The following is a 9883-nucleotide window of genomic DNA, read 5'->3' on the forward strand; positions in this document are numbered from 1 at the left end:
ACCATTTTTTAAAAATTACATTATCAAATGCTATTCTACATTTGTTTGGGACAGTAAAGGTGTATCTTAGGTACAGATTTTCAGTTTCTTATTGTCTGATAGGATGAGTTGTTTTTTTTGATACATTTTCAAATAAAGAATTCTAGGGAAGATGAAAATATAAGTGCACATTCATTGTCAGTGGAATTTTACCACTACATTTAGTGCATGGAGGTTATAAGTGCCTTAATGATATTGAACAGGTCTTCTTCAGACAGGTCTCTTTAAACAGTTACATAAATGAACATTGGTGTAATTATGCATTCATGTGATCTGAAGAGTTTTCAACGTTGGGAGGAGAAATCTTTTCTACCAAGACTGTTAGGACAGATCATTTTGGTTATCTGTTAGGCATGCTTTAGAAATTCAAGCAAAGACCCACTTTTTAGATGGTGATGTCCCATTCCAACCTCCAGACCACAGACTTGGAATTAGCTGATGGGCTCCTGATAACGTTAGGTCATGTGAAAGCAGTGACAAAAGACTATACTAGCCTGGGGCACAACATTACGATGCAAGCTGGACAACTTTTAGAGAGGACTCAATAGGCTCCCCTGCTGGTAGTTTGCACTGACCTGAAGAGAAGAGCATTTGCCTCTGATGTCATTAACATTGGCTCCTGAAGTCCTTCTCCCTCGCTGAACGTCCTTCCTTCTCTTCCTTTCCTAGTCTCTGATCTCTGGGATAAAATGAAACACTGAACTCTCTCCAACTTCTCCCGTAACTTTATCCCCTATTCTGGTGATACACATACCAGAACATTCATTCACACCCATGGAAACTGTTTATCCCCGAGGGGATCATTTGGTACTCAAATGGCTACCCATCTTGTGCCAGAACAATAAGATTATTGGAGAAAACTCAGTGTCTGCCTTTACATTCATTTTCAAAATCTCGTTAGTACAAAGGTTATTTCTCCCATTAAATGGCTACTTAGAATAAGGTATATTAAGAAGTACATCTTTTTGCTTGCTTTAAAATGGTAGCTTGGAATAGTATGATAGGAACTGTCTTCCTGTTCCATGAATGCTTTAAACATGGGAAGGATCTATTTGCTTTGCCTCCGTCTGGGATTTGGCAAGTAAAATTTCCCTGACTGATTTTTCCCTTTTAGTTTAGAAAATGACTAAAATGGCTATGAATTTGAACCTTGCCATAAGATTACCTTAGTGTCATCTGGCAAGTTGTGATAAGCCAGTGTTATGTAAAAATTGCTGCCCCTACCCCAACCCTTCTGGAAGTCAGTACACAAGCTCCATTAACACTTGAGCATTATTATATAATCGCTTTGTCTGCATGGCTATACTATTTTAATGAGCATACAGGGAAGTGAATTGCATAGAAGATGTAGTGATAAACAACAGATTAATCTTTTTAATAACTTGGGACTTTGGCTGGCTGGATTTTAATTTTCCCCTCTTCTAAAATACTAAGTAGAATCTATAACATGGTAAAATGCTTTCCTATTGCTTTTGGGGTAGAGAAGATGGGATTAAGTTTAACCTATCTCTTTTCACTTGTCAGGTCCCTTAGGGCACCCACATTAAAGCACGGTCTCCTTTGTGTTTTCTGCTCTCGCAGCACCAGACTCCCAGCTCTCACTTCTTCCCACCCTACTTACTTCTTCCTCTTCCTAGTTCTAAGTCGATCATTAACAAGAGAGAGGAATGAATAAAAAGAGAAAGACAAAAAGTAATTAATTCACTGAAGTGCAGCTGCAAATGAATTTTTGATATAAATTATTAATTTTCTCTTTAATATTTCTGCATTGATACTGCTCTGTATCTGGGGATCGGGAGCGAGAGACTCTTTGCTTCACAGCAACAGTGCCGTGGGTAGAGACAGCAGCGCCTCACAGTAACTAGAGGGCCTTGGGCTAACATGATATGACTCCCGTTCATCAGGAGCATGCTTTTAGCCAGCAGCATTTCAAACAGGCGTGGGTTTTAAAGTCTATGGTGGGGAGAGCAGGCACGAAGGATCGGAATAGTTGGAATAAAAGAGGTCGAATTCCTTATCTTCTGTGTCTTCTGGTGTCAGCTTCCTAAAATACGGAGACTATGACAAAAGCTTAACATGTATGATGATTCTTAAGGAAAAAGGTGGCAGTACAAATTCTGCTCACATAGGAGGGAGGAAAAAAAAATGCTGGATTGTGAAGCAGAAGTTAGAGTAGGTAGGGCTGGGTGTCAAAGGCAAAATAAAGAGCTACAACTCTTTGTGCTTGCTGACCAAGCCTGGGCAGAGGTCTGGGAATGGTTGTGGGGTGGCAAGAGCACGGGGCTGCTGGACTCTTCCTCTGGGGTCCACGTCTTCAGTCGGCTCTAAACCCAGATTACAGAAGGCACCTTTATCACTCCCTTTGCTCAAATCAAATGTTATCAGGAAATCTGCTTTTCTTGACCTCGGCAGCATGTGGATGGAATGTAAACCTAAGCATACTATGGAAAAACTAAAAATAGTAACAGAAAGCAATAGTACTGCTTCTGTGTTCAAAGATGTTGGCTCTAAATGGCAGAGGAACGATTGTTTCCACTTAAAGTGATTGATATGTCTACATACACTTGAGAGATAGAATTTCATTACCTATTCTTTCTGCAGGGACTGACTGAACACAGTTTCAAAGGAAATAGGGAGCATATTTGTATAACAGAGTACCACTTTCTTCCACAAAATGGAGAAGGAAAAAAAAAAAAGCCAGCATATAAAGGGAAAAATTGTGGATGTTAAATAAAGAAAATAAAGATATTGAAAGAGCGAAGAAATTACTACCACAGAAGAATGTTCAATACATACAGTAATTAGGCTTTTAGCTTTCTGTTCAATGACAGTGAAATATTTTTATTGGTTCACTTGCAGAAGTATTTATTTTTAAATTACCTGTAATGATTAAGCACAGAAAAAAAATAAGGATTACAAAAGGCAACCTAACAAAATTCAATTTATTCCATAATAATACTACTTAAGAACTAATGCTTTCATTTTGTGTAAGGCATTTTGAAGACTTAGAAACTCAAGTTTCCCAATATCTTGCAGATGATTTTAGAAGAGAAAATTAAGAACTCTAAACTCTAATTTGGGGTCAAACATAAGAGAAAACAACTTAATGAGCTCCTAAAAATGCAATGTTCTTTTATAAAATGAGAAATCCTTCTGTAACCTGAAAAATCTGTTTTCTCTCAAATATTTTTCTCTAATGCTGTTTGGTTACCTCCTAAAGTCATTATTTCCAGCAGTCACAGAAATCCTCAGCTGTGTAGGCGGTCCCAGTAAATTTAGCAGCCAAGCCACATTGTGACATGTTAAGAATAGGCGTCCATAAATCTTCTCCAGCTTCTCTTGAAAAGATTAAATCTTTCTTTTCAAGAATTTGCTAAATTTCTGGAAATGCTGTAATATAATAAATGACTTGTAGACAAGTCTGAAGAGAGAGTAGAAGATAATGGAACCCCTTGTCTCACGAACCAAAGCAGAAGCTGAAGAAACTTCTGGACCTTTCACTTTACCCAGCAGTAAAAGGGGGAAGAGCTGCTTGCAGTAGCTCTTGGACATGAGCAGAGCCCTGTCAACACCTCCAAAGAAGCCCCTCTATTGTTAAGAGGGGTTTCTGTTTTCAGGACCAATCTCTTTAGAACGGAAATGTTATAAACAAGGTTTCAAACAAAGTAAAAGTTGCTCAGTCATATCCAACTCTTTGTGATCCCGTGGACTGTAGTCCATGGGATTCACCAGGCCAGAATACTAGAGTGGCTAGCCATTCCCTTCTTAGGGGATCTTCCCAACTCAGGGATCGAACCCAGGTCTCCTGCATTGCAGGCGGATTTTTTTACCAACTGAGCCACCAGGAAGCCCTTCAAACAGAGGAGACCTTCAAGAATCTGAATTTCATTGTTCTTCCTTATACATATTTGAGGAAGATGATTTAGGATCATTTACTCTGTCCCCCCAAATCTACTTCAAATATATTTCCTAAGCTTCCTCTGAATAGGAGGGCTTCCGTTGTGGCTTAAATGGTAAAGAATCTGCCTGCAATGCAGGAGACCTGCGTTTGATCCCTGGGTTGGGGAGATCCCCTGGAGAAGGGAAAGGCTACCCACTCCAGTATTCTGGCCTGGAGAAATTGGAGAATACTTCAGATATATTTCCTAACCTTCCTCTGAATAGGAAGGGCTCACTGCATTGAGATATACATGGAGGAGGCTTTATCTACTTAATATGTGTCTCTGTCAGTGTGGGCTGCCTTAACAAAGTGCCATAGACTGGTGGCTTAATACCAACAGAATTTTATTTTTCCCAGTGCTAGAGGCTGAAAGTCTGATATTAGAGTGCCAGTATGAATGGGCTCTGATGAAAGCCTTCTTCTGATGTGCATACTTCTCACTGCATCCTCCCAGGGTGGAAAGAGGCTAGAGAGCTGTCCAGAGTCTCTTTTATAAGAGTGTTAATCCCATTGGTGAGGGTTCCAACCCCCATGATCACATCACCTCCCAAAGGTCCCACCTCCTAATATCATCCCATCGGAGGTTAGCATTTTAACATATGAATTTTGAGATGACAGAAATATGCAATCTATAACAATGTGAGTAGGAGAAGCCTAGACTGTCTAGCATAACCCGATGAGGAATTTACTCACAGAATACTGGACAGGTAAGAGAACTGAAGAGAGGGAATGAATGGGCTCTGGGAAAGGAGGATCCAAAGTTGCTTCAACGTAGTCAAAAGAAGGGCATTCTTACTGGGGTTTGCAACATGGAGGACTCTGCATCAGCTGTTCTCAAAGCATGTGTTTTGAAACTCTGATACTTCTAAATGCCAAGGAAATCCAGTCTCACTTACCAGGAGTCACGGGTTCTCTCACTGGCTGAGGAGGGCATAGCCGTCAGGGTCATATGGAATGATGAAGGCACAGTTCCCTGGAAGAAGAAAAAAAAAAAAACTCCTCTTACCAAAAGAAGAAAGTGGGGATTTTGAACAGTAAGAAATGTACATAAAAGAAAAAAGAAATAATGCCATAAAAAAGCAAGTTTAACCACTCAGTCAGATAATTCTGGTTTAAAAAGCTGATCTTCAACTCTCTCATTAGCACTTGCTCCTTTCCCCTATACTGCATTCTTCCTAAAATAGGTAAAGTTGCTCTTATTTGTATCCCATTTGATGGAACAGTGGAGAAGAAAGAGTCTGAGAAAGAACAGGAATGCTCTAGCAGGTACACACCGGCTCCAGATACCATGTGAAACCATACCAACTAGACAGATCCATACGCATTAGACACGTTTATCTAGACATGGCTCCATACCCACTGAAAGACCCTAAAACCACATGGCTATTCTTCTCTTATACCTTTGAGTATCTTCTGACTCTTACCTTAAGAGGTAGAGTCTTGCTATTTGATTTTAGATCATTCTGTTACCAGGATGTCTATTTAACTGCAATCTATTGGCACTACTCTTTGTTAAAAGTCCCCCGAAGTGTGGTTATGTTGTGACCCTCAGCATCTACAGTTTCAAGATTAGTTTCTCAGGACATCACTTTGGACAATAAATGTTTTTTCTACTCTCCAGCAACCTCCAACCCCACATGCCAAGTCTGACTCATAAAAAAAGGACCTACAACCTGAAGAAATGGTTCTTGAGAAAATACATTTTCACCTAGGGAAAAATATATATCTCAGTTCCACTAGTCTCCAGGCTCTTTATTTATCTCTGTATCCTTGGAGCACCTAATGTGTGCTTAGCGTGATCATTAAACAAATAGCTGAAGAATCGAGTTAGCATATGAATAAACATTTACACGTGGTTGGCTATCAACCAACTTTCATCCAGAAATGTTTAGAGAACAAATCTTAGAGATTATCTCATGTAACTCTATCACTTATTATAAGCTTGGACATAGAGGCCTGGGAAAGGAAAATGACTATAGTAGGAGAGGAAATTAGAGTGAAATGTTCTGATTTTAAGTTCAATACCTTTGCCATTATAATATCCAGGTAATTCATAACATGTTCTCAAAGTGTGGCATCTCCCAGGTATACCTGTTTTTTGTTTTAATAGATACCTCTGTAGACTAAAAACCAGGTTATATTTAAATAAAGAGTGTTAGAATAATAAGGAAGCAGCCTTTGAGACTGAGGTTTGGGACAGAGACTGCCTAATTTTAGTCTTAGCCCTATACATGGTCAGTATGAGATGCTCCATTCGTATAGAAGGGACGAGCACCTCCCTGCCTTCTCAATCTACCCATAATCTTCACTGTTCAGCCCCCAGACTAGGAAGAGCTGACTCAGGGGGATATTTCCTTGGGATGCCATGATAACCAGAACCTCTATCTATTGGCAGGCTTAAGTGATTTTTGAGGGACGGGGGTTGCATTTCTGCAGTCTTTGTCTTATATTTTTGCCCCATTCAAAGCAGAGGGCTGCTGCCGGTGCCTCCGTTGTGAGAGGGAATGCATGGTGACAAGAGAGCCACTCCAGCAACCAGCTCTGATCTGCCATTGATCACCTTCACAGTTGGGTGGTATCTTAAGCTCAGGACCTACCCCCCCCACACACAATTAAAGTGTCTCTTCTGGCCCCATCACATTTAATCTGCTAAACACCCTTCAATTTAGGTTATATGCTAATGACTCACAATTATCTATTTCAGAACTAGACCTCATTTTTTAGTTCTAGACCCATTTATAATATATCCTAATAAACTTCTCATAGACATCCTAAGTTTGATCTACCTAAAATGAAATTCATGATAAAATCTACTTTTTATATCCTGTTTCCAAGTCAGAAATCTGAGTTTCATCCTAAAATCCTCCTTTTACTTATCAATCACATCCAATTTATTGATAAGTCTTATTGACTCATTGGAAAAGACCCTGATGCTGGGAAAGATTGAAGGTAGGAGCAGAAGGGGATGACAGAGGATGAGATAGCTGGATGGCATCACTGACTCAATGGACATAAGTTTAAGCAGTCTCCGGGAGTTGGTGATGGACAGGGAAGTCTGGTGTGCTGTGGTCCATGGGGTCACAAAGAGTTGGACAGGACTGAGCGACTTAACTGAACTGAACTGATTGATTCCAGTGGTTTGAGGAACTGGTTTCAATGCCTGGTCTCTCTTGTCTAACTGTAGAGTGGTTTTCTCAGACTGTTGATATTGGCATGATTAATACATAAAGCTATTCTGAAAAGAGATCTGGTGAAAAGTAACTCTAGCTCTGAAAAATTTCTCGGGCCAGTTAATTACCTACCCAAATGGGTTTCAACCTATCTTCCTTTCAACCTATTCAAAATGGGTTACCTAAATAATTTTTTTCACTTTGAACAAATTTGTATGAATAATATGGAAGAAAAAATGTTATCAAATATTCAAAGCAGAAAACAAACAAACTTTTCCTCCTCTGATCCTTTTGGGTTAATCATGTTGCACGGGTTTGATATCACTGAATCTACTCTAACACAAACAGGCAAAATGAGAGTCAACTGCCTGATCTAAGAGGAAGGGTTATTTTGAATCTTAAGCCAAACTCTGTGTCTTCACCAAACACCAGCGGGTAGATGTCAAATCTATTTAATTTTTTTGTTTGTTTGTTTACAGAAACCACAATGATATGGGTAAATTACATTAAAAACATTTTGGTGATTATACCTAGCTTCATATAAAAGTACAAGAGCCACACCAAAAAATCAAGTGATAAAACACCCAGGTTACTACTGGCATTATAATATTCACCATTTTTATATAGGCTCTAAACTAAGAAAAATGAAAAGTCAAATTACATTTGCCTATACTGCTCATGAAGGGCTCTGGTAATGCCTCTGTAAAGCAGAGACCTGTGACCTAATCTGCCAATACAGAGAAAATGACATGGATATGAATCTCCACTCTTAATAGTCTAGGAGCTGCCTGGATATACTTTATTCTCATATTCACCTTTGAAAATTGGGGTCTGGTTTAAAACAAAAAGACACAGTCCCCAAAGACTTCTCATCACACCTACAATTTAGAAAATATTTTCAAGGCAATTTTCAGTACAACCTTCTGATACAAGAAACAATTCCAGACCCATTCCCAGCCCATGAAAGGAAAGTATGTCACCACTATTTGAGCCTGGACTGGGAGGATCATTTTAAATCTAATCCATTCTTTGTCACTGCAATAGTTGTCTGAAGCTCTTTCTCCTCATCTGCTAAACAAGATCATCTTCACCCACTTAAGACTTCTTGATGAAGTGTGATGGCTTTTAAGGAAATTTAAATATAGCAAATATGTTTTTAAGAATACTCTGAGTATGATTTTGTGCTTTCTACCTAAAAATGTAAAATGACATTTAATTTTAGATTTGTGTTTCCTCCAAAAAGCATTCCTTTCCCAAAATAATGTTTGCTGGCTTGAATGGTAAGGTTATGGATGATTTTGGTCTCTCTATGTTATAAACTCTGTAATACTGAGTCAACTTAAGAATTAAAATAAATTTTAAAAATGAAAAGGCTTCCCTGGTGGCTCAGATGGTAAAGAATCTGCCTGCAATGTAGGAGACCCAGGTTCGATCCCCTGGGTTGGGAAGATCCACTGGAGAAAGGAATGGCCATCCATTCCAGTACTCTTGCCTGGAAAATTACATGGACAGAGGAGCCTGGCAGGCTACAGTCCATGGGGTTGCAAAGAGTCGGATGTGACTGAGCAGAGTATGTATTGAACACATATATGTTGGACATATTCTTTAAATTATGCCCAGTATAATAAAGTTGTAACAAATAATGAGTAAAAGGAGGGAAGACCAGTAAAGAGATGGTAAGTATAGAATGGGGTAAGCATACGAATTATATGGAGAGAGGGACAGGCTGTCCTAGAAGAAAGAAAAAGCTAAACATTGCAAAATTCAGATGAAGGATAGTTCTTTAATTTAGTATCTGCTACAATTCTACCTTGCACAGCATTGTGAGTAAAAGAGTTAATTTAATTTCTCTCATGATAGGAAATATTTTCCTCCCAGGAAGAGTTAACCTCAGTTCTCATAAGGACACAATTCCAAAGAATAAATCTCAAGGAAATGTTCTCAACAATGGACGTCCCTTCCTCAAATAAACACAGCTATTTAGTGTCTATAGTTTTTCAGTTTTTGCTCATCTTTTTCTAACCCTCTCACATAAAAGGCACTGCAGGATGGGCCCAGAATCTGACTTTCAGCTCTATCTGTGTTCCCATCTACCTTTCTGTAAGTAAGCTTCAAAGAGAGGTCTAATTTAAGACGTACGGTGTGTTCAAACCTGTAGTTTCAGATAAGGATTCTCCCTCTTACATAATGCATTTTAAAATGACAGCAAAAAGCCCATGTCAGCGTTGGATTTTCACTGCTTGGCTCTCAGTATTCTTGAGGGCTTAAACTGAAGGAGATCAGGGTTTGTGAGCCACAGTAATTAGTGCTGGTGGCAGTAAGACTCGTAGAACTGTTGATGAAAAGAAACCATAATTTCTGTTAAACTCCTTAGGGTCTTTTTTCTGAAAGGGAGCCTTGCTATATTTCTTTTTAAAGCTTGGATCAAATAACTTAAGCAGACGCTATGACAATACTATTTGAAGGAAAGAAACCTATGGTATGACTCACTCACCCACCAAAAGAGACTCACTCTATACACCTACTTTTTCCTTGGCTTTACTTTCTGAGTCCTCTGAGTCAAAGCCTTTGAAAATCAGTCTGCATGTCAAATCCCCATGAAAATCTACTTGCACACATCTTTACTGTTCATCCTTATCCATTTCACCTTTTTCAGTGTAGGCTGAAACAATTTAGTGATTCATTAATAAGGTCCACATTTACCAGAAATCTCATTTTTCTCTCCAAGTTACCA

This window comes from Bos mutus, chromosome 21 (genome assembly GCF_027580195.1).
Source record: "Bos mutus isolate GX-2022 chromosome 21, NWIPB_WYAK_1.1, whole genome shotgun sequence".
NCBI classification, from domain to species: Eukaryota; Metazoa; Chordata; class Mammalia; order Artiodactyla; family Bovidae; genus Bos; species Bos mutus.